General features: G+C 38.4%; 1 protein-coding gene across 1 annotated transcript in view; it reads left to right on the top strand.

Annotated features, from left to right (window-relative positions):
* Window positions 1–5,814: 5,814 nt before the first annotated feature.
* The window catches only part of TAOK1 (TAO kinase 1), a 139,244-nt gene continuing 118,725 nt past the window's right edge, over window positions 5,815–26,333 (top strand). Inside the window, exon 1 of the mRNA XM_058560201.1 lies at window positions 5,815–6,454. The gene's annotated coding sequence lies outside the window, so the exon portion shown is untranslated. The remainder of the gene's footprint in view (window positions 6,455–26,333) is intronic.

Here is a 26,333-nt window from a genome sequence, read left to right as displayed (position 1 = left end):
ACAAACACAGACAACCTTACAACAAAATCCAATCTATAAAGAAAATAGCCAAGCGATTGGGAGCTGGATGCGGTGACAGAAAAAGGGGAAACAGAAAGAGACAAACACCAACAAAATTCTTTTAGTTCCTGAGGCACTGGACTTTTCAGTTACAAAGTCTAATAAATTTCCTTTTTTTCCCCTAAAGTTGATTTGAATTGTCACTTTTATCCAAAAGACTTCTTACTAGTACAGTTATTACTACCTCGTAAAGAGAAGGCTAACGAGGAGGCACAAAGACAATCCCGGGCCAAAAAAAGTCAATGTTTTTAATGTTTTGATTGCCAGCTGTTTCTGTTTCATATCCTATGTGGTACAACTCTGGCAGAAATTTATGTAGTGTCTTTTTTTTTTTTTCTAATCCTAGCAGACTTCAGCCAAAGAGAAGGGCATGACAAAATCACCAATTGGTCCTGAAGATACATTCCAAAAACCTCTCAGTCCACAAACATGCTGCCCAACCCTTCCCACATTCACAGATGTTCCAGGCAATCATGATGCACTGACCATGGGTTGCCTGCCAGAGGATAGTGTCAGAGCAGTGGGATGCATATTTACTTCCTTACACATAAACAATAAGAGCTAACACTTTACAACATTTTCCATGGGCTAGGCGCTTTACACGTTGTGTTATTTAATCCTCACACAACCCTCTGAGGAAGGTAATGTTAACTCCATTTTACAGATACGGAGATGAACACTCAGCCTGGTTATGAAACTGACACAAAGTAACATAGTCACTGACACTAGTAAGTGCTGGAGGTGGGACACCACAGTCAATGTTTTTAATTCCTGTTGTACTACCCTCACATCCACTGCTTGATAACTTCAGGGCTGGATTTCTTTTCCACTCTGGTGCAGCTGCTCTAACTTATTCATAGCTTACCACAGATGCTTATCCGATAGATACCTGAGACTGAAAGGTTTCTAGGTCAGGACTTTCTTAAACTGAATTGTATTCTATCATCCTTAGGGTGACTTGGCCCAGCATTTATCTATTCCTGTGCGTTAAATTGGAAGAATCTGCTGCCTCTACATGCAGGGCATTTTTAAAAGACTGGCATTTTAACAAGATGTTCACAAAATGGATCCAATTATATGGGAATGCAGAGCTCAAGAACAACTCTGTACATAATGAGCTTTATTTTCCAGCCTGTGAAACCAGGCTTATATCAGGCAGCCTTCTGTAGACATGTGTGAGTGAGGTATGACAACTAGACTTAAACCTGCCTTAGTTGGGGCCTAAAGACAAAATCTATGGCTGTACTGATAACAGACCAGGATGCACTGAATGGGCTTCCAGTAACGTATTTATTTATTTATTTGATGATTATCACTTTCATTGAGTGTCTCATCCTTGGTTTCTAAACTGAAAATTCTAAGACACATCTTTCTCATCAACTACCCTCTCATACACTCAGCTTTATCGGGTTTTGCCTTCTACCATGAGGAAATAGAGATTTCCATAAGTAATCACAACGTAATTGCAAAAAACTTATACACTAGCTAATGCTGGATGGAGATATCACCATGACCAATGAAGTTTACCCCAGATTTTAGTAGGAATCTGGTAGAATACTCAAAGAAGAGTTTTCTCTTTCTGTTTCTAAATATGCGTGCATGCACACACACATGCTTAGGAATTCAAGTTATCTGGACATGTTATTTGCATCATTCCTATAATGATAGATTTTTGAACTAAAACAATTCTAGAGATTATTTTAGTCTGTTGTAGTTAGATAGGAAACTGAGGCCCAGAAAAGTAAAATTAAGGTCTGGTTCAGTGCATCATTTGTTCATAGGTTGTTCTGCATTGTTATTTAAAAGTTTTGTGCAGATCTTATCTCTCTATAGGATTTTGAATTCCTAGCATGGGGAGGGGGTTGAAGAAAGGGACTGGGAGGCAGTGAAAAAAACAGGGGCTTAAAATTCAGATTAACCTGTACTCTAATTTTAGCTCTCCACTTACCAGCCAAGTGATGTTGCACAAAGTTACTTAACCCTTCTGACCTTTCCTCCTCTGCAATGGGAACATCGTCATCTTCATTGTTCTTCAGGGTTGTTGGGAAGATCAAGGGTATAATGAATGTAAGCACTTGCTTCATACAGTTCTTGGCACAGAGTGACTCTATTAAACATTAGTTCTGTTTGCCCCTTCTATATTTTACTTAAGCCTAACACACAGTAGGACTTCAGCAGGTATTTGTTAAATTGAGTTGAACACGACTTGGTCTTTTACTGAATGACAATACTGAAAAGATAGTTTCACTGAATAGACACCATGTCATTCAGTGCCCCCACCCATATATTGACAAGCTGTCTTTTCACAGGCGGATACGTGTGTGACAACAAATATACTGACATCACACATGGTCAAGCATCTCTTGCACACACTAGAAATGTGCACATGGCATCAAGCTGTCCTCTGTTGGTGGTGCCAGGAGTAAAATGTTGTGGAAAGAGAGTGTGCTTTGGATTCATTCACAGCTGAGTTCAAATTCTAGCTCACCACTTACTTATTAGTTGTGTGATCTTGGGCAAGTGACGTAAGTACTCTGAACCCTGGTTTCCTTACCTATAAAATGGAGGTATAATAATAGTACTCACCTTACAAGGTTATTGTGAGGATTAAATAAAACACTGTATGGAAAGAGCTTATTTTTGGTTTTGTCACTGCTTGAGTAACTTTTCTATCAAGGTCAAAACATGGTTGGTACCCATTCTTCTCCCCATAGCTTTATGACCTCAATTTACAGGCTCAAGAGGTACCTCATTGAGATATGAGACAGCCTCTCAGGCAGGTGACACTTGAGCAAAGCTTGGAGGATATTAGCCAACTAGAGAAGGCATTTCAGGCAGAGGAATGCAGTGCTACATCCTGAAGACAGCATATTAGCTGTTAGCAGAGGCGTGAATAATAGTTCAGGATGGTGGGAACATCCTAAATAAGGCTAGAGAGGTATGCAGGGGTTTTGTTTGGATTTTATTTGGAGGGCTCTGGGGAGCCATGGAAGAGTTTTAAGCAGAGAAATGACACATTCTGCTTTTAGGAATTGCATTTCAGGAAGATTACAACCATTCACCTCAATATAGAGCGTGGGGCACCCCGGGGACGCAAGGAGAGTAGCTGGAAGGCAATTATAGTACCCCAGGTGAGAAACTGAAGTATGAACCCCCACAGCAGAGGCAGTGGGGATGAAGAAAGGGATAAATAAGAGAAATGTTCCGGAGTAAAATCCACAGGAAGTGCAATATCTACAACCATTCTAAGCATTGACTGACTATTTTCCTACCGTCGATGAACATAATTTTCTTTTTTTTGGATAAAATTTAAAAAATTAAATAACTGATATGTTTTGCAGTACCTACTAATGATACTTTCCTGTTGAACAAATTTGACATTGGAATAAGCCCATGTGTATGTATGTGTGTGTATGGAATTTGAAGAATTTGAGGAGGGGGTTCTATTAGCACCAGATCATAGGCACAAATCTGAAATAATAGTAATAAAAAAGACAGCCAGGGTCTCTTAAGATGCTCTGTGTGCTGGAGAAACCAAGATGGGAGGAGTTACAATTTATTGTAGAGGTAAGTGTGAGAACGAGGTAGTGGCAGACATAAAATATTATAAAAACACCACCTATACAACATCAAACCTTTAGATTTAACTACCAGTTTATAAGAAATGAGGGCACTGAAGCAAATGTGAAATTACACTGTGAGGATGTAATTGGCCAAGTCCAGAATGTGGAAAATTCTACAGGATATATAATTTGATTTCTTCAACAAATAAACTGCATACAAGAAAGAAAGAAGGAACAAAGGAAAGGAAGGAAGAATAAAAGAAGGGGAACTGTTATACATGAAAAGAGACTTAAGAGATATATTTATCAATCAAATGCAAAGTGTAGAACTTGTTCAGATCCTGATTCAGATAAATGGACTGTAAAAAGACATTTTGGAAACTATAGGGAAAACCTGCACACAGATTGGGTATTAAATGATATTAAGGAATTATTGTAAAGGTGTGATAATGATATTGTGGTTCTGTTACATGTCTTTGTTACAGATACATACTGAAGAGTTCACAAGTGAAATGTTATGATAGTTTACTGGAGATTTACTTAAAAATATATCCGGGGGAAAAGCTTGTGGGACAAAAGGTGAAACAAGAATGATAAAGTGTTGATAATAGTTGAAGCTGGGTGATGTACACATGGAGGTTTATTATTCTATCCTATTCCTTTTGTCTATGTTTGAAATTTTCCATAAAAAATTAAGAACAAATACTACGGGAAAGCCTGAATCTCTTTCCATTCCCAAATGTATGAAATAACTAGAATATTCTTGCTGTAACTTTAGAAGAAGGGATCAAGATTGGAGGGGCATCATTTAAAGGGTGAGTGGAGGAAGAGAGGTCCTGGGGACAGGAGGGTAGAAGGAAAACTGGTTTTGAGTGGTGTTGAAAAAGCCAAGGAGGAACACAATTTCAAGATGGAACCAGTATCAACTATGTTAAATATTGCATATGTCAAGAAGGAAAGGATTAAAATGACTCCACTAGACATACAACTAGGGGGTCACTCTTGACCTTGGCAAGATCAGTTTCAGTGGAGGTGGGAAGATAGATAACTTTTCCAAGAAGCCTGGCTGTGAAGGGGAGGAGAGGTGAAGATCATAAGCTTTCTTTTCCCTCCAAAGGAGAAACCAGGGCATGTTTTTTATGCTGAGGGGAAGTTGCCATTTGAGAATGGTTAACAATATAGGTGAAAAGAGGAATAAGTGACTGACTCACAGAGCAAGGACTCTTACTACAAGAGGGAATATTTAGAACAAATGAATGTATATCCCACTGAAGCAGATAGCTTGTTTTTCTGATCATGGCCAGTTTACTGTTAACTTCCAATAACTGTTCTGGAGTACATTTTTACTCATAAGTCTCAAAAAACAAATATATTTATCTCAGTTCTATTGCTTGAAGAATTAAGATTTTTTATGACTGCACTTTAGGCACACCTTTTGGTTCTTGAATAAAATTGCTCTCTTTGTAGGGTTTTCCCTTAAAAAAGGGTTTTCCGCTCCAAAAAATGAAAAGTTCTACCTCTTCCCTGCATTAAGACCCTTAGGACTCTTTAGTTTGTTTACTGTTCTGTTCTTGTTTCAAAAACTTCACTCAACCTACTAAAAAAATCCACAGAAACTTTTCAAGAATTTGTCTCTTTTCTATCATCACCAACACATAGGGTGGTTTAGATCTGTACTTCCAACTCTTATTACCTTCTCAAAAATTATTATAAACTATGAGAATCTCAAAAGCCAATTACCTGATTACGCTGACCAGTTTACTTCTGAATTCCACGGAGGAGTTGAACTAAGGTGTGTAAGACTCAAATATTCTACATGTCAGGACAAACTTCTCATTCGCAGGGTTAGTGGGGGGAGGATGTTTCGGCAGTGGGAAGAGGGAAGGACCAGAGCAGATAAGCTCTTCTTAGATTTCAGGGTGAAATCAATGCACCCGACGCCCGCGCGGCATAACAGCTCCGCCATCTGAATGAGGCCCGGCTGGACAGAGGCTGGGACTCGGGACCACCCGGACGACTCCGCCCAGTGCAAGCACTCGCGCGCTCCCGTGAGGGCGCGCACGCGTACGCAGTCGTGTCCCGCGCGGGGCCGGGCCTGTCAGGCGGGAAATCTCGCGAGATCGGAGACTGGGATGACTGTCGGGAGGAGGGGAGTGGTGTTGGGGAAGGGGGGGAACCTGGGCAGCGGCCGGGCTCTGTGGCTTCAGGGCTCGGAGAGGGAGAGAGGGAGGGTGGCAAAGAGAGTGAGTCGGTGCCGCCGCCTGCCTGAGGAAAGAGGAGGGGTCCCGCTTGCCTGCGCCCTTCGCGGGCCGAGAGCGCGAGGCACCCGCCAACCTCTGAGGCCTCCCGGCCCCTGGGGACCCCGCCCCGCCGCCGGCCGGCCGGCCCGCGGCCTCTCTTCCCTTTGTGAGCGCCCCCTTCCCAAGGGTGGTGGTGGTGGCAGAGGGCTGTGCGTGGGCCCGCCCGCCGAGGGGCCGCGGCGGGGGACCAAGAGGGCCTCGGCTGTGTGGGGACGGGAGGCGGCCGAGGCCCGGGCCGGTTCCCCCGAGGCGGCGGCGGCGGCGGCGGCTCCCGGCACTTCCCCGCGCCATCTTAGCTGAGCCCAAGCGCTGAGGGCGGCTCTTCGACCCCAGTCGTCCCCTCGCCCCCCCCCCCTCGCCCCTTGTCGCAGAGCTTGGGCTGGGCGGCTCGGTGGGGCTCCGGGGGGGGGGGCGGCGGTCTGTCGCCAGGCCCCCTCCTCCTCCTCACTCCTCGCCCTCCAGCCTAGAGGCTACCGGAGTGCTGCAGGGGGCTGCGCCTGCCTACTCCACCCCAGACCTGTCGGCGAAAGGGTAAGGGCACCTCAGCTTTGGGAAAGGGATACTGGGAGGGGGCGGGGAAATTCGGCCTTCTCTGGCCTCAGCGCGGAGGAAGGGATGTGGGGGTGGGGTGGGGGAGGGAGACAAGGAGGGTCTGTGATTCTGTGGGTGGGGTGAAGAAGCTGGTGAGCTGGGCGCCCTCCCGTTTTGAGGGGCAAGAGCAATTACATTCCTCTTTCGTTAGGGTCACCGGAAGGGGTGGTGGAAGGGGATGTCTCGAGGAAGGTGTGGCCCTCATAGGGAGACTGGGTGGATATGCACCCCGATTTAAAGGCGCGAGGTCCCTTTCCTTTCTGGTCCCTCTCCTCCTCCCTCTCCTCCTTTGTAGTGTCTGTATATTCTTGGGACGGGAGACTGCTCTGGGTAGCGTGCTAGATGGATTCCGCTCACCCTCAGGAAATCTATACCCCTCTTCTGTAGGGGTGATGGAAGCGTTTCTCTCCCCCTACCCTTCCCCCTTCCCCATCCTTTAGTCTACTGCAATGCTGCAGAAGTCCAAGGCAGTTTCTTCATAGACAGGCCCGTGAAGGGAGGGGGTGCAGGAGAGGGAAGTAATGGCGCTTCTCTCTGAAAGGTTACCCTTTTTCCTTTGGTTTTTAAAGCGATAACAGTACCAGTTTAATACTCTTTCCCTGAGATCTGTCCCTGGGAAGTATATTTGTTCCTGTTGTTGTTGGGGGATATGGCCTCGGGAGGGACCCTGCCATGTTAGAACAGTTTTGATGTCTCTTTCACTCTTTTCAACACTGGATTGACATATTTTGTGATCATATTGGGTTTTCGTTAGGAGTAACAAAATTTATAATAATTTTGTACCCCTTCATTTCTCTTTTTTTTTCCTTCCTATGACTTTTGTACTTGAAGAATTATTAAAGATTATTGCATACAGACGGACATTCCTTCTCCCTGGGCTGTGAATTTTTAGGGTTAATACTATTTTGTATAACATTGAAATTTTCTGAAAATGATTAGGTTACAAACCTTTCTGTAGCAAATGCTTTATTTCTTAAGAAATGAAAAATAATAAACATTAATTTGACTAATTATGCTGTGATAGAATCTATATTCTGTAGTCATTAAGTCATTTTTCCTCTTATTTGCTTCCTGTCATATTTGTTTAAAACAAATCATCTTATCTGGTTTACAGTAGTACTTGTTGGTTTTGTCCTTAGTAGAGTAGAAGTAAATAAAAATAAAAATTTTAACATCCTGCAAGTGTGTTGCCAGGTGCTTTTTGTGACCAAAGAGTAGTCTTGAGTCTGTCGTTGATACTTTTTTCTTTAAGTATTTAGATTTACTGAAGTGATTTCAAAATGATCCGTATATGCATAGTCATAGAATTAAATAATTTTTTCACAAAGTGATGAACATGACTAAAATAGGTACAAATAAGAGTTGTCTTGGTATTTTACTAACAAGTTGTATTTGGTGTTTAAGGTTTACTTAGTGGGTGGCTTATTTGTAAATACTTTCCAATGCTATTTACATTTAATGTGGTCCATCAGAGCTTTTTTGGTGTATTTGTTGCATTTTGAAACCTGTTTTAAAACAGAAATTTAAAGATAATAGAGGTAGTGTTAGGTACTCATTTAGCTTCTGTTGTCTTATTTCATTATTTTGATATAGGGAGACACATTAACGGTATGTTAAATTAGTTTTATTATTTTTCCTCAGCCTTGCTTTCTTTATTCCTTTTTGATTATCTGGCTTCATTTTAACTTAAACAGCACTTCTCATTTGAATCTTTATTTCATGATACAAAGCTGCAAGTTGTGGTAGGTAGAGTTTTCCCCTATATGGCAAATTATGCCATAAAGTCTAATTCTCTATCTTATGGTTTGTTGTTGATAATTAATTCATATATACTAGCATGTATAAACTCAAGCATACTGCGCAATAAAGAGTGATTGTTTTTATCTTGGAAAGACGCAGGCAGAGAGGATTTATCAACAAAGGCTACAAAACTCACGGTTGTACACAGGTTATAGGTAAACTACTTGCTGTGTTTCAGCATGCTAGAACTAAGAGGTACTCTTTAGGACAACTAAGAAGAAGCTCTGTTTTCCATAGCTGGTAGGAATTCTGCTGAAAGTGGGACTAGTATGAACGTGATCGATTAGATAAGTTCATTATTCAGGAAAAACTGCCTGAGGATTATTTCAGCTCACCTCTGATGTCACTGTCAGAAAGAGAATACTGAGAGCTGTTAGTCTGGGTTGGTTGATTCCAGATTAGTATGGTACTACTTATGTTTCTAAATAGTTCATTGACAAAATGGCAGTGTACATCACTTCCTGTTCTTTCACAACTGGCTCTTTCTCTGGATTCCCTTTTAATGACTTAATTTTTGGCATTCTGATATCTGATTTGTTAATTTGGTTATAATTTTCATGTTTTATAGATGGAAGAATTTCTAAGAATCAACGGGGTTTAAAGGCTTTGAATAGTCTAAGATTATCTTGACAGTAACTAAGCTTCCTTCCCAATTAAAGGATAGTTTCTCAAACAAATTTAAACTCTGAGAGGTTTTAAAGAAATACAGCAGTGTACATAACCAGAAGTGTGAGTGAACTCAATAGAAAATAATGGTTGTATTTTCTGTAATATAGATTTTGGGATAACTGTGGATATGGCAATTAATTGAATGTGTGTTAATATAAAACAAGCCTTCTGTATATCAAGGCATATATATGATATTTGGTCTTATGTTATGATGCCATCCCACTAATAAGAATCTGATCAGTTACAGAATATTGGAAAGACTGGATGCTCTTAACTAACCATTAAGAGTATAATTTATTTTAAGAATTTGCTGTGGGCCGCCCTGTGGCTTAGCGGTTAAGTGCGCGTGCTCCGCTACTGGCGGCCCGGGTTTGGATGCTGGGCGCGCACCGACACACCACTTCTCCGGCCATGCTGAGGCCGCGTCCCACATAGAGCAACTAGAATGTGCAACTATGACATACAACTAGCTACTGGGGCTTTGGGGAAAAAAAAAGAGGAGGATTGGCAATAGATGTTAGCTCAGGGCCAGTCTTCCTCAGTAAAAAGAGGAGGATTGGCATGGATGTTAGCTCAGGGCTGATCTTCCTCACAAAAAAAAAAAAAAAGAATTTGTTGGTACTTAGTGGATATGAATACTTAGTAAATCCAGAAGTTATCTAGGGGCCAACTTTTGGCATTGAAATTAGAGTTGAGGTTAATCTTTCATTCACATTACCTGGAAATAAATTCTGTATTTTTCATTTGACTGATTTGTGTATTAAAATCAATTAATTTTTCCTTTGTATCTCTTTTTGGTTATCAGTAGTCTCTATTACTTATAATAAGTAAACTCATACTAATTTAACCTTTTAGAAATTAGAAACTTTTTTATATGTATTAGTTATTGGCTGCTGTTCAGTTCAGGATCGTATATGAATGAATCTTTTCTAAAAAGTGAGATTTCTGTAGTCAAATCTTGCATAAAATTGACATTGTTCCATTAAATAGACTGCCAACACTTGTTCGTCTGCCTTTAGGTTTCTATACTTGTTCATGGCTGCGTAGTTTGTTGATATTCTTCAAGATTTCAAATTCTTAAATGTAAGTGAAAAAGATACAAACCTGTGTTATTTCATTCCATTATATTCCATTGTTGGATTAAAGTATTTTAATTTTTAGTGATAAAAATTGATGTCTAGTTTCATTAAAGATGTCTCATACCTTCTAAAAAAATCCACATGAATTAAAAAGTTGTGTGGAGGGACTAGAAAAAAGTATTTCGATTGGGATGTATCTGTCAACATTTGGTAACAATTATTTCTATATCAGTCTCTTCCATTTGTGCTAGAAGCAGACTTTTTGTTCTGAAATACAGTCTAAGTGCATCTTCTTACCTAGTAACAAAATTACGTGGCCCATAAAAGGTGGAAAGGTTTTTCAAAATATAAGTACCTGGCATGTAAATAAATAAATAAAAGTATAGGTTACTAAATACTTTGCATAATAGATATATAGTCTGTTAAAAATGCCAATGTCAGTGATATGGTTAAACATAACTACATTTAATTGGCCTCTAACTTATCTTTAAACTGAGAAGGGGCTAATTTTTTTCTTGTGATAAAATTATTCAATATAATAGTTTATGCAGATTTAGAAGTAGATGAATTACTTCATTTAGAAAGACACACCGAGTTTAGTTTCAGAGAAAAGCATTAACAAATAATGGAATGGAACAAAATATTCTTTTATTTATTTGTTTATTTATTTATTTATTTATTTATTTATTTATTAATTTTCCCCCAAAGCCCCAGTAGATAGTTGTATGTCATAGCTGCACATCCTTCTAGCTGCTGTATGTGGGACGCGGCCCCAGCATGGCCGGAGAAGTGGCGCGTCGGTGCGCGCCCGGGATCCGAACCCCAGCTGCCAGCAGCGGAGCGCGAGCACCTAACCACTAAGCCACGGGGCCGGCCCTAGAACAAAATATTCTGATTTGCAGCCACCAAAAATAATAAAACTGACACTTAATACATCTTAATATTACCATTTATTAGCTGTGTAACTTCTTTATGTAACTTTTTAAGCCTCACTTTCCCATCTATAAAATGAAGATAGTATCTACTTTACAAGGTCATTAGGTTTAAATGAGATAAGGCTTGTTAAGTACTTGACATATTGCCTGATACATAGTAAGCACTTTGTAAGTTGTTGGTTATCACACACTAGCTACTTAGTGTTTACAAATGAATACAGGGAGTCTAATACTTGAGAATCAGTTGTATTCTGTAATTTTGTTTTGAAGTTGGATTTATACATTTGGAGCTCAACATATAGTTTTGAAAGAAATGGTTAGAATTCTTTTTCTTTTTTTTTTGCTGAGAAAGATCAGCGCTGGGCTAACATCTGTGCCCATCTTCTTCTACTTTATATGTGGGACGCTTGCCACAGCATGGCTTGATAAGCAGTGTGTAAGTCCGCACCCCGGATCCAAACCTGTGAATCCTGGACCTCGGAGGTGGAGTGTACGAACTTAACCACTATGCCACTGGGCCAGCCCCTAGAATTTCTAACCAAGGGTAGCTTACAAATTTTTTGTGCCTATAATAGACTGCTATGTAGTTCTATAAGAGATTTTCTTTTTCCTTTGTTGGATATAAAGTCTGGCCTAAAGAATGAAATTTCCTTTCCCCTTGGTACTTCTGTTTAAAAGTCATTTGTATCACTCTTCCACCTCCTGGAGCTCTTTTCGTCATCCCTGGCTTTTCACCATCCAAAGTACTCATGCTCTCTTAAGCTTTTTTAAGGTATCCTTTATAAGTGCATCCTCACCTTGAAGGTACTTTATATTCCACAGTGTATTAATTCAACAAATATTAAGTGGTGATTATGTGCCAGTAAGACACGGTCCCTGCCCTAGAGGAATTCTGTCTTCTCATTTTTTTGCACTTGCTGAATAGTTTTCACAAACTAGATATTTATAGGAAAGCAAAGACCTTCATATGGTTGCCAGTTCCTCTAAGCTAGTGCTTTTCACACTAGGTTGAGACCTATTCGTGGCTTGTGAATTCAATTTAGTGGGTCACAATAACAGTTTTTTTTTAAAAGAAAAATAATGGGAGATACCAGAGTGTGGTGTGTAAGTAAGGGTAAACATTGTAATGGGAAACCCTTTTTTTTTGCCTGTATTTTTATGTGTTCTGGGTGCTCAGTTAAATTATTTTGACATTTCTTTTTCAACTCATCTTTTTTACTTCTAATCTCATGTCTCTAAAGTATGATTTTGCTTGTTTTTTTGTTTGTTTTTTCTTTTAATTTTATTTATTTATTTTTCCCCCAAAGCCCCAGTAGACAGTTGTATGTCATAGCTGCACATCCTTCTAGTTGCTGTATGTGGGACACGGCCTCAGCATGGCCGGAGAAGCGGTGCATAGGTGCGCGCCCAGGATCCGAACCCTGGGCTGCCAGCAGCGGAGCAAACGCACTTAACCGCTAAGCCACGGGGCCGGCCCTTCTTTTTCTTTAACAATTCGATTTTTCTTTTTCTTTCAACAACTCTACTTTCAGTCTTTCCTAATTCTAGTTTCTAGTCTCTTTGGTAGTTATGTTGAGCATATTTGCCTTTCTTAGGTCTCAAAGCTTCTAGGGTACTCAGGGACTCTGTCTAAAAGAACCTGGGCGGGGTTCCAGCAGTTTTGGGTATGATGGTAACTTGTGAGGTTTTTATATTGGGGAACATGTGTTATCACGTATCTTAGTGTCACATCCTATGTGTGTGAGTGCAGTTTCTCGTGAATTGCCGAATTTATTTTAAAAAAAGAAAACTTTTTATTTGGAGCATATTAAGAAATATATTTTATTTTTACTTGGTAGATTTAATTTAAAAAAATATTAATTGCAAATACATATTTTAATAAGATTTATTATGTGACTATTTAAATGTATTAAATAAGTATATTAAATATATTTTTAAAATTTCAGTGTGTTTCAATGAATTACATCTAACCATATCTTTATGTTTTGGTGGATGTTTTTAATCCACTTGTGGTAGTAGTAGTTATGAGTCTCTAGTTTGTATTTGGGATTGATTTCTTCCTATTTATTTCCACTGAAATGAGAAGGAGGTTTCAGAAAAAGTTGATGAACAACATGACTAAACAAAGTCAAGGTTTTTCCTTTTTTACATGTGGGAATTTAGTGTCGCTCAAAATTGGAAAAGCTTTCTTTTTGCCAAAAGCATCCGTAGACTAAAATTACTTATTAACCTATGATTGTACTTGATAAGGAAACTTTACTCTTCGTTGTTGCACAGAAACTCTATGCTATGTGTTATAGTATTTAATATATAATATTTAAGTAATCTCATGCTGTGTAAATGGTAGATATGATTGTGATGTTTTGTAGGGACCATCACGTTATAGGGGTACAGTATTTCAGTTGGGTTTGTTTCTTAGAATTCAAGGATTCTGTGTCCCAGAGGGGCAATATAATATGCTCACTTTCAGATGCTTTACTTTGACATATAGTTGTTCATGATGATAATTTTTCCATTATCTAGAAAAGCACAAATAATTTGAAAGTAATGAAAAGATCCTTTTATCAGTTTAGATACTGATAAAATATTTTTGTGTTTTATGTATGAATGTTCAATTCTATAAAACGCCGTGAAACTTTAATCAAGAGAAAAAGGATTTTAAGAAGTAAAAGATGTGAACATTTTCTATTTAGAAAAGAAGTGTCCTGTAGTAGAGAAACTTGATTGCTGGCGATAATGTGGAATTCAGATATTTCTTTGTTTATGTGACATTTTGATTGAACTGATTATACATAGACATACTAACGTATAGTAAACTGGTTGGAGAGAGCTACTACATTCAACAATAGCATGGTTTTAGAGGAAAATAAAAATATTGATACATGGTGGACTGGCCAGGTGGTGTAGTAGTTAAGTTCAGTGTGCTCTGTTTCAGTGGCCTGGGTTTGCAAGTTCGGATCCCAGGCGTGGACCTACACCGCTCATCAAGCCATGCTGTGGCAGCAACCCACATACAGAATAGAGTAAGATTGGCAGAGATGTTAGCTCAGGGCCAATCTTCCTCAAGGAAAAAAAACAGGAGGATTGGCAATGGATGTTAGCTTAGGGCCAATCTTTCACACCAAAAAAATAAATAAATAGAAAAATTGATACATGAATTTTGTTTTTGTAGTATGTTGGATAATTTGATACGTTAGAAGAGTAAGTTTCACAAGAGAGTTTATTGCTGTAGTAAAAGATGTTATACCAAAACCCTAAATAATGGATTGTTACCAAATGAATTTTTTCTTTCTCTGGTTGAATACTTATGAAGTAGGTGCTGTTTATTATTTAATATCATTATTTAATTATTTATAAAATAAACAATAAGGATGGTGAGGTTTTTTTGGTTTTATTTTTTGTTTTGTTTTTGCATTTAGTAGTTTTAGTATTGGAATTGAGTTGGATTTTGTGTCTATAAGGAGGGCCAAATGTGATTTTTGCGTGTGTGTGCGTGTGCGTGTGTGTGTGAGAGGAAGATCAGCCCTGAGCTAACATCCAATGCCACTCCTCCTCTTTTTTTTGAGAAAGATTGGCCCTGGGCTAACATCCATGCCCATTTTCCTCTACTTTATATGGGATGCTGCCACAGCATGGCTTGACAGGTGGTGTGTCAGTCCGCACCTGGGATCCGAACCTGCGATCCCCGGGCTGCTGAAGCGGAGCGTGCACACCCTACTGCCGTGCCACTGGGCCAGCCCTCAAATGTGATTTTTGAAAATTTATTTTTTAATCAGCAAGAATAGACCTACTTTGAAAGTTTGTATGTTTTGAAAACTTTAAACAGAAATCAAATAAATTTTATTTTTATTTATCGTTTGGAGTGTAGATATTTTGATAATGTATCATTCTTTCAAAATTTTACCTTAAGTTGGAGAATTAGCCTCCCAGTATTTTACAGTCTGTCTACTCTAAACAACTAAATTTAACAAGGCATCTTGTTAATTTAAGAGCCTTGTAAATACAGTTTTTTGTTCAACCTTCCAGGTGGATGGCATGGAATATATTAGGGTAGGAATGGCCAAATAGACAAAGTAAGCAAACATCTATAATGTGTTTTATGACTGTCTTTGAGGTGGTAAATCCCATCATTAACAATAATATGGTTCTCTTGTTGAGATATGAAATGTTTATTAAATAATACAAAAACTTTTTTACAATTAATATGTTAAGGTGCGCCACCATTCTGTTTTTCAGCATAAATTATATTGGATTAAAGTTAGGTGAAATGGTATCCCAAATATTAGTGTCCATTATTCTACTTCATCTTATTCAGGTGGTATTGCAATATGAAATTAAAACTTTTTTTTCTTTATTGTGAAATTTTTGTTGTACATTATTGTTTGTCAGTCACCGTATAAATGCATGCCTTCACCACTTTTGCCCACCCTCCAACCCCCTTGCCCCTGGTACCCACCAAACAGTTCTCTCTGTCCATGTGTTGGTTTATCTTCCACGTATGAGTGAAATCATACGGTGTTTTTATTTTTCTCTTTCTGGCTTATTTCGCTTAACATAATACCCTCCCAGTCCATCCAAATTGTTGCAAATGGGACGATTTTGTCTTTTTTTATGGCTGAGTAGTATTCCATTGTATATATATACCACATCATCTTTATCCAATCATCTGTTGATGGACACTTGGGTTGCTTCCACGTCTTGGCTATAGTGAATAATGCTACAATGAACATAGGGGTGCATAAGCCTCTTTAGATTGTTGATTTCGGGTTTGTTAGGTAGATACCCAGTAGTGGGATAGCTGGATCATAAGATATTTCTATTTTTAATTTTTTGAGGAATCTCCATACTGTTTTCCATAGAAGCTGCGGCAGTTTGCGTTCCCACCAGCAGTGAATTAAGGATCCCATTTCTCCACAGCCTCTCCAGCATTTGTTGTTTTTTTGTCTTGGTGATTACAGCCATTCTAATGGGTGTAAGATGATATCTTAGTGTAGTTTTGATTTGCATTTCCCTGATGATTAGTGGTGTTGGACATCTTTTCATGTGCCTATTGGCCATCTGTATATCTTCTTTGGAGAAATGTCTGTTCATTTCCTCTGCCCATTTTTTGATTGGGTAGTTTGTTTCTTTGTTCAGTTGTGTAGTTCTTTATGTATTATGGACATTAATCCCTTGTCGGATATATGGTTTGCAAATATTTTTTCCCAGCTGGTGGGTTGCCTGTTCATTTTGATCCTGGTTTCATTTGCCTGGTAGAAGCTCTGAGATTAAAACATTTTTTATGAAACTGTTCTTTTTTTAATCCTTTTGAAGCATAGTCATTAAACTATTTGATTTACTCATGCTTAATATAGAAATCAATTTCAATTTAACCCTTTTTTGAGATACTCACATAGGTTATAATTTATGACTTGGCAGAAAACCAAATAATCCAATGGAAAAATGGGCAAAGGACCTAAATAGACATTTTCCCAAAGATAAACGAATAGCCAACATGTACATGAAAAGATGCTCAACATCACTAGTCACTAGGGGAATGCAAATTAAAACCACAATGAGATATCAGCTCAGTCCTGTTAGAATGGCCATCATCAAAAAGACAAGAGATAACAAATGCTGGCATGGATGTGGAGAAAAGGGAACCCTTGTGCACTGTTGGAGGTATTGTAAATTAGTACAGCCACTATGGGAAACAGTGTGGAGGTTCCTCAAAAAATTAAAAATAGAACTACCATATGATCCAGCAATTCCACTTCTGGGAATATATCCAAAGGAAACAAAAACACTAACTTGAAAAGATACTGCACCTCCATGTTTGTTGCAACATTATTTACGATAGCCAAGACATGGAAACAATCTAAGTTAAGTGTCCCTCAATGGATGAATGGATAAAGAAGTCGTGGTGTAGATATATACAGTGGAATATTATTCAGCCATCAAAAGTGAGGAAATCCTACCATTTGTGAAAACATGAATGGACCTTGAAGGCATTATGCTAAGTGAAATAAGTCAAATAGGGAAAGACAAATACTGTACGATCTCACTTATATGTGGAATCTAATCAAAACAAATTAAAAAACTCCACCAAATTCATAGAAAGAGATCAGATTTGTGGTTACCAGAGGCAGGGGGTGGGGGAAGTGAGAATTGGAGGAAGGTAGTCAAAGGGTATAAACTTCCAGTTGTGAGATAAATAAGTACTAGGGATATAATGTACAACGTGATGACTATAGTTAACAGTGCTATATGATATATAGGAAAATTGTTAAGAGAAGTAGATCCTCAGAGTTCTCATCACAAGGAGAAACTTTTTTTTCTTCTTCTGTTATCTCTATGAGATGATGGATGTTAACTTAACCTATTGTGGTAATCATTTCACAATATATGTAAACCAAATGATCATGCTGTACACCTTAAACTTTTACGGTGATGTATGTCAATTACTTCTCAATAAAACTGGAAGAAAATTTGAAAAAATATTCTTTGTATCAGAAAAGATTTATGATTTGTTGGTATGTACTATGAAAACACCAAATCAAAATAGTATTGTTGGAATTGAATTTAAAGACTACCAGTTTAGCCAGTAAGCTATATAGTTTTAGTATCAAAATAAGATTCAGTAATAAGACATGTATTTGTTATACATCTTTCGAGGGCTACGTTCTAAGCACTATGCTTATCAAAGTAGGTTCAGTAATGACACATGTATTTATTATACACTTTTGAATGCTATTTGCTAGGTATTGTGCGAGGATACAGAAATGAGTAAGACTTGATCCCTACAATTCTTTAGTTTAGCAGGGATACAGACTTGCAAACAAATACATACAATAATGCAGTGCAGGGTTTTTCAACCATGGCAGTATTGGCAATTTAGGTAGGATAATTCATTGTTATGGGGATTTGTGCTGTGTATTACAGGATATTTTGCAGCATCCCTGGCCTTTACCCGTTAGATGCCAGTAGCACTTCCTCCTCCTAGTTGTGATGATCGAAAATGTCTCCAGACATTGCCAAATGTCCGCCGGGGAATAAAAATCACCTCTGACTGAGACCCATTGGTGTAGTGACTACTGCGGTTACGGTAGTGGAATGTACAAAAAACTATTATAACACAAGTGAACTAGAATTAAGGGATGTTTAGGTGGCATGACTCCTGAGGGAGTGAGATTTTATAAGGGTCTTGAAGAAAAGTAGGAGTGGAAAAGGTGTTATATACCTGAGACCATGAAAGATCAGTATCTAAGAGGGTGATTACTAATAGTTTGTGACTATGGCTGTTTATGTGTTGTGGGATGGATATTTGGTAAAATGCAGCTGAAAAGGTACTTTGGGCCATATCTTTTTTCTTCCTTTTTAACTAATTGAGGCGTGATTAATGTAGCAAAGTGCATAAATAGTAAGTGTAAGCTTGTTGAATTTTTGCAGATGTGTGTGCTTATGTAACCACCATGCAGAACAAGATATGGAACATTTCTAGCACATCTTAAGAGTTATTTTTTTTTGTGTGTGAGGAAGATCAGCCCTGAGCTAACATCCATGCTAATCCTCCTCTTTTTGCTGAGGAAGACCGGCTCTGAGCTAACATCTATTGCCAATCCTCCTCCTTTTTTTTTTTTCCTCCAAGGCCCCAGTAGATAGTTGTATGTCACAGTTGCACATCCTTCTAGTTGCCGTATGTGGGACACGGCCTCAGTGTGGCTGGACAAGCAGTGCGTCAGTGCGCGCCCGGGATCTGAACCTGGGCCGCCAGTAGCGGAGCGTGCGCACTTAACCGTTAAGCCATGAGGCTGGCCCAACAGTTATTTCTTTCTTTTTTTTTAAAGATCTTTTTTTTTTTTTAAATTTTATTTATTTATCTTTTCCCCCAAAGCCCCAGTAGATAGTTGTATGTCATAGCTGCACATCCTTCTAGTTGCTGTATGTGGGACGCGGCTTCAGCATGGCCAGAGAAGCAGTGCGTCGGTGCCTGCCCGGGATCGAACCCCGGGCCGCCAGCAGCAGAGCGCACGCACTTAACCGCTAAGCCACGGGGCCGGCCCACCAACAGTTATTTCTTGAAGGACTATTTTTGCTGTGCTCCTAACTGATTTGAAAATGATATAAAAGCAGGAATGTGATATGATCAGATTTGTGTTTTAAAAAGATTATTCTGGACATAGTGTGGAGATGGGCAAAAATTATATGTGGGGAGGTTATTACTGAAGTCTAAATAAGGAGTAGAGATGACATGATGGTTTTGAGAGAGATTAAGGCAGAAAAATTGATGAAATTGGAGGCTTACTAGAGGTAGGGGAAAGGATATGTTGAAGATGACTATTTTGCAAGGGAACAAGGAAAAGATGATGATTTTGGCTTTCGTTGTGTATCAATCTGGAGAGACCAGGTTATGCTGTGATAACAGACAATTCAAAGATTTCAGTGGCTTTTAACAGGACATTTTTTGCTTGACATGCTATATACGTAGTGTGGGTTGGTGGGGGATTCTACTTGTTCTCACTATGCAGGGTCTCAGACCGATGGAGACCATCTCAACGCATGGTTCTGTGATCTCCATGGCAATGGGAAGGAGACTGTTGCTAATAACTCACTGGCTTTTAAAGTGTCTACCTAGAAGAGGGTAATGTCATTTTGGCTTATTGTTCATTGGCCATAGCAAGTCTTATAGGCTTAAGAGATTTCACAGGGGCTGGCCCCGTGGCTTAGCAGTTAAGTGCGCGCGCTCCGCTGCTGGTGGCCAGGGGTTCGGATCCCCAGCGTGCACTGACGCACCGCTTCTCTGGCCATGCTGAGGCTGCGTCCCACATACAGCAACTAGAGGGATGTGCAGCTATGACAAGCAACTGTCTACTGGGGCTTTGGGAGGAAAAAATAAATAAATAAAATCTTTAAAAAAAAAAAAAAGAGGTTTCACAGAGGGTAAGGAAGTGCAGTCCTACTGTGTGTCAAGAAGAAGAGAACTGAAATATTTCAGCCATGGTAAATATTTGTCATATGTTGAGTTATGGCTTATTTTGTCTTTTTTTTAAAAATAATTTTATTTATTTATTTTTCCCCCAAAGCCCCAGTAGATAGTTGTATGTCGTAGCTGCACATCCTTCTAGTTGCTGTATGTGGGACGCGGCCTCAGCATGGCCGGAGAAGCGTTGTGTCAGTGCGCGTCCGGGATCTGAACCCGGGCTGCCAGCAGTGGAGCACGGGCACCTAACCGCTAAGCCAAGGGGCCGGCCCTTATTTCGTCTTTTTATAAAGTGAATTATGTTGAAATTTATGGTAAGAATTTTAGTAGTAATAAGAACCATTTATTGAGCATTTACTGTATGCTAGGTACTTTAAGATATATTTTTATTTTATTTTTTTACAACATCCCTGCAGGGTAGATGGCAGTCCCATTTTAGAGTGGGGAAACTGATACTCGTGAGGTTAAATAATGTGTTTAAGATCACATAACCAGTTAAGTGATGGAGCCAGGAGTAGGTAAAGCCTGAACTAGTTTTACTCTGGTTGGTTGAGTAGAACCTACTTGGCAATAGGGTGGAGGGAGGAAAAAAACTTTTTTGATTGACTAATTAATCAAATATTGTTAATTAGATTTAATATTGTTGATTAGACTTGAATTAGCAGTGGTATTTTTCATCCAAGATTTTTCTAAAATTTTACAAGTTCAGACTATTTTACTGCGTTTTAAAGATTCACCGATTAAAAGCTGCTGTTTCTTATCCATTAGTTCTGTTTTTTACCACCTTCAATCTGATTTCTGCCTCTACCACTACTGAACTTGTTCTCTAAGGCTACCTTTTTACTATAAGTATTTGAGTGTGAGAATCTTTCATCAGTTCTTTGTATGTGAAATGCTGGTGTATGTGATTTACTTCTCTATTATGCTTGGACAGTGAGAATTTCCTTTCAGGTATGTGAATTGCTAGTCATGGGGATGCTGGTAATTAGAATAAGAGGTAGTCTGGCTGTTGGGAATAGAAAAGTCAAGTAGAAGGCTGAGTCAGGAGTAGAAATTTTTGTAAGAAAACCTTAGGAAAGATGACAGGAAATAAGTAAATCTGGTCTGTAAAATTGTCTTACCTCTGTTAGAAAGAGAAGGCTTATCTTTGAGAGGCTGACAGCACTTTGACAAGAAGTTAATGGGTAGAGCTAAGGCTCTTTATAATGAGGAAGGCCTGTGAGAAGTTAAAGCATTTCCATCATTCAGGCTATCTTTGCATCTTGGGACCATGATTGGTCTTTGGAAAACAGCAGCTTTTGCCTTAAAATCAGAAAGACCTTAAATAATGGAAAAAAGTTAAATTATTTAGAATAAGTTATAACTATATGTAGTATAAAATCCAAAAAATACAAAAAGATATACCATGAAAAGTAAGTTATCCTCCCACGCTTGTCCCCTACCCACCCTGTGCCCCTTCCTATAGGCAATCACAATTTCTTGTGTATCCTTTCAAAGATATTTAGCAGTAGGGGGCCAGCCTGGTGGCGTAGAGGTTAAGTGTGCGCGCTCTGCTTTGGTGGTGGGGGCTTCGGATCCCGGGCGTGCACTGATGCACCGCTTGTCAAGCCATGCTGTGGTGGCATCCCATGTAAAGTGGAGGAAGATGGGCATGGATGTTAGCCCAGGGCCGGTCTTCTCAGCAAAAAGAGGAGGATTGGCAACAGATGTTAGCTCAGGGCTGATCTTCCTCACAAAAAAAAAAGATAGCTAGCATTAAATATTTGAATGATGGATTAGGCATGGGGAAAAAATAAAACCCTTTTAGTATGCATATCTGTAGAAGAGCAGTACACATTTACAAAGTCTTCAAAACTTTGAGGAGGAGAGACGTGAAAAATGTATAGTTAGCAAATTAACTGTGTGATGCACATGGCTAATTTAAGATATGTAAATGTTATTGATATTCTCTAAAAAAATGTAAAAAAATTTTCAGAGTGTAAATCTACTTGTGACCTTAGTCCTCCAGACCCTGTTTTCTTTTTTAATATCTTAAGTGCCTAAAACATCAATTTGTTTATTCAGTAGATTTTCAGGGAGCAGGACTTTTGGTTTAGAGACAGATTCTTTCCCTGTTTGCAAAATACTATGCTAAGTGCTAGGGAAAAAAAGGTGTTCATGAAAGACAGGTTTATAATTCACAAGGAAAATAAATTCATGTGTGGTCCTTTATGTCCTCTACTTCCTTGTAATGCTTAACACTATTTATCATCCCCTTCCTTCTTAAAAATTTTATTTTACTTTTCCTTCTTTCTGACTGCCCCTAACTGTAGATGTCTTTTAGCACTTGATACTTTGTCAGTCTGGTCCCTTTTTTCTCTCTCTCTCTCTTTCCACTGCCTCTCCCAACCCCATCCTTTATACCCAACTGCCTACCTGGGATGTCTTGTACTTCTTGGATATCCGTAGACACATCAGGTTCAACAAATTTAAAATGAACTCATCTTTTTCATCTCCTCTTGCAAAAGGTTTCTCTTATTTACCTACCTATTTCAGTGTTAATAATGTGTTTTTTTAAGTCAGCCTTACTAAGATATAATTTATTTGCAGTCAAAGTCACACATTTTTAGCGTATAGATCAGTGGCTGTAACCATCACCCTATGGAAGATATAGAATGTTTTTATTTCCTCCGAAAATTCCCTAGGCCCCTTTGCAATCAGTCTCACCTCACTCTTATTCCTAGGCAGCCACTGATGTGATTTCTATTACTATGAATTAGATTTATCTTTTCTAGAGTTTTATAGAAATGAATCATGCAGTATGTATTTCTGTGTTTAGTTTCTTTCTCTTGGCATGATGTCTGTGATATTTATCCATGTTGCATGTATTAGTAGTTCATTTCTTGTATTGTTTAGTAATATTCTAGTGTTTAGATATACTTGTAATTTATTTATCCATTCACTTGTTGATTGATATTTGAAGCATTTCCACTTTTTGACTATTATGAGTAAAGCTGCTGTGGACATTCGTGTACAAGCTTTTTATGGACATTTATTTTTATTTCTGTTAATAACCTTTCTAAAGTCTTGCAAGCTAGACACTTTGGGATTGTTTATGATTCTTTTAATCTCTTTCCTCACTTGTATTCATCCAGTAGATTATGAAGTCATGGGATTTCTTTCTTTGAAATATGTTTCATCCTTTGCTCTCTTTTCCAGAGACATATAACATTCTTGTGAGAAGCTACTTTTTATGTTGTGAAGGCTTATTTTAGAAGTAGGGGATGTAAGGGTGATTATACAGATTGTATCCTTGCTGAGTGAGATTTATAGTCAGGTGGGACTGCTGACTGAAATTGGTGACAGGATGATGCTGACATTGAAGTTACACGATAGGGAAAAGGGATGTTGCTGCTGAAAAGGGATGTACTCCATCCCTGTAAGCACTGGTTTAGTCCCTGTTTTTGTTGGTAGGCTAAGATTGCCACTTTTGGTTTGTTTCTGTTTTTGTTTTATTGTATATTCATGGGTATGTATGAGGTGTGGAGTGATGAAAAAGAAAGTTTATTGTCGTTAATGTTCTCATTGCTGTGTGATCTTGAGCGAATTACTTAACCTCTGTGGACCTCAGTTTCATCATCTGTAAAAAGGGGATAATAATAACAATACCTGTCATAGGGTTATTAAGAGGATTAGATGCGTTAATATATGTACGGCTCTTAGAACGGTACTTGGCGTATTGTGTTATATAAGTTTTAGCTAATATTATTACCTTAATTCTAAATTACTTAAAAGTCTATCTTTTCCTCTCCCATTTCAGTTCCTCTTACATATTGCTATAAGGTTTATCTCCTAACACACCACTCTTCAGTTACCTGTTCAAACCTACAGAGGTACTGTATCATCTCGCAACTGTTTGTGTCTTTTTTTTTCAATTGTGGTAAAATATACAAACAATGAAGTGCACAAATGTAGTTTTACAAATGTATCCACCACTCAGATTAAGCTATAGAAAGTTTCTAACATTCCAGTAAGTTCTCTCTTGCACCTTCCTCCTCAACGAGCATCCCTTCCACATCTGTTCTGACTTCATTACCATAGATTATTTTTGCAAATAAGTCTTTTTTTAATTGAGGTATAATTAACATATTATATTAGTTTCAGGTATATAACATAATGATTTGATATTTGTATGTATTGTGAAATGATCACCACAGTGAGTCTAGTTAACATCTGTTACCATACATAAGTAGTTACAAATTTTTTGTGTGTATGAGGAGAACTTTTAAGATCTACTCTCACCAACTTTCAAATATGCAATACAATATTATTTACTACAGTCATGTTGTACATTATATCCCCATGACTTATTTTATAACTGAAAATTTGTATCTTTTGACCCCCTTCACTCATTATATCTGCATGACTGATTTTATAACTGAAAATTTGTACCTTTTGACCCCCTTCCCTCATTACATCCCCATGACTGATTTTATAACTGAAAATTTGTATCTTTTGACCCCCTTCACTCATTACATCCCCCACGACTTATTTTATAACTGAAAATTTGTACCTTTTGACCCTCTTCACTCACTTTGCCCACCCCTTGCTTCTGGCAACAGCTTATCCTCTGTATCTATGAGCTCGTTTTTTCTTTTTTTTTAAGATTCCACATATAAGTGGGATCATACAGTATTTGTCTTTGTCTGACTTATTTCACTTATCATAATGCCCTCAAGGTCCATCCATATTGTCCCAAATGGCAAAATTTTCTTCTTTTTTATGGTTGAATAATACTCCAGTATATATATACCACATTTTCTTTTTCCATTTATCCATCAGTGGACACTTACGTTGTTTCCATATGTTGGCTATTGTAAATAATGCTGCAGTGAACATGGGGGTGCATATATCTTTCCAAGTTACTGTTTTCATTTTCTTTGGATAAATACCCAGAAGTGGAATTGCTGGATCATATGGTGGTTCTATTTTTAATTTTTTGAGGAACCTCCATACTGTTTCCCATAGTTTCTGCACCAATTTACATTCCCATCAACAATGCAGAAGTGTTCTCTTTTCTTCATATCCTCACCAACACTTATTTCTTGTCTTTTTGATAATAGCTGTTCTAACAGGTGTAAGGGGATATCTCATTGTGGTTTTGATTTGCATTTCCCTGATTGTTAGTGATGTTGAGCATTTTTTCATGTACCTATTGGCCATCTGTGTGTCTTCTTTGGAAACATGTCTGTTGAGATCCTCTGCCCATTTTTAAATTGTATTTTTTTTTTTCCTTGAGCTGTATGAGTTCTTTATATATTTTGGATATTAGCCCCTTATCAGATATATGATTTGCAAATATTTTTTTCCCATTCTGTAGGTTTCCTTTTTGTTTTGTTGATGATGCACATAATTCTTTTGTTTAATTTTTAAGGTTATCTGTGACTGGCCGCTCCATATCTATGCCTACCTATTTCTTGTACTGCTCAGCACACAGACTTTATTATACCTGCTCTATGTTCATGATGTCCCTTTAATGCCCCTTTGGTCTCATCTGTCCTGTTCTCCCTGTCCATTCAAGTCTTCTTCCATGAAATTGTTCCCAACTGCTCCAGCTTCTACTGTCCTTGTTCTTCTCTAAGTTCTTTTTGGCTCATTATCAGTATCCCAGTTTAGTACTTAATGAGATATTTTCCTTTTTTGTAATTACTCAATTGTCTTAACTTTAGTAGGACTGTGGTTATTTTGTATCCCTCCCTTATAATGCCTAGCATAGGACACATAGTACTAATTGTTGAATAGAATCTAATTTAATTTTTAAAGTTTAAGTTCTCTTAAGTGTTGGACAGCAAATAGCAAGTGTAGTCAAGAACTTGACGGTGAACTAGGACAACTGTTTATAAAACCACAAGAGGTAAAAAGCATGGCTCTGTGAACCCATATAAGATCTTGAGGCTATCCCAGTGTATTAGACTGCAGAAGAATCTGAAATTTACAACTGTAAAGGATCATAGAGATAATCTAATTAGGCATCCCTGCTCCCCCCTTAATGCTGAAACCGTGGGAATTGCTTGTCTGGGTTACAGTAGGTCTGTGAACTTCCTGAGGTTGTATACAATTTGCCATGTATGTGCACATGTGCATTTTTCTGGGGTAAGAATCTGTAACTTAATTGGATTTTCGAAGATATCTGTGACAAAAAACGTTAAGATCCTGTGATCTAGCCAAAATATGACATTTTACAGATGACATAACCGAGGCTCAGAAATAATTAAGACACAAGAGGGATGACTTATTTGTACAGTCATTGTTATTCACAGTGATGATCCTGAGTCAACAGGAAAATATTAATTATGTTCAGTGTGCTTTGCTTTATAAAAAGGGAAACAAGATTGTAT

This window comes from Diceros bicornis, chromosome 18 (genome assembly GCF_020826845.1).
Source record: "Diceros bicornis minor isolate mBicDic1 chromosome 18, mDicBic1.mat.cur, whole genome shotgun sequence".
Lineage (NCBI taxonomy): Eukaryota > Metazoa > Chordata > Mammalia > Perissodactyla > Rhinocerotidae > Diceros > Diceros bicornis.
The sequence above is the reverse complement of the archived record's forward strand: the minus strand, read 5'-3'. Positions and strand labels throughout refer to the sequence as shown.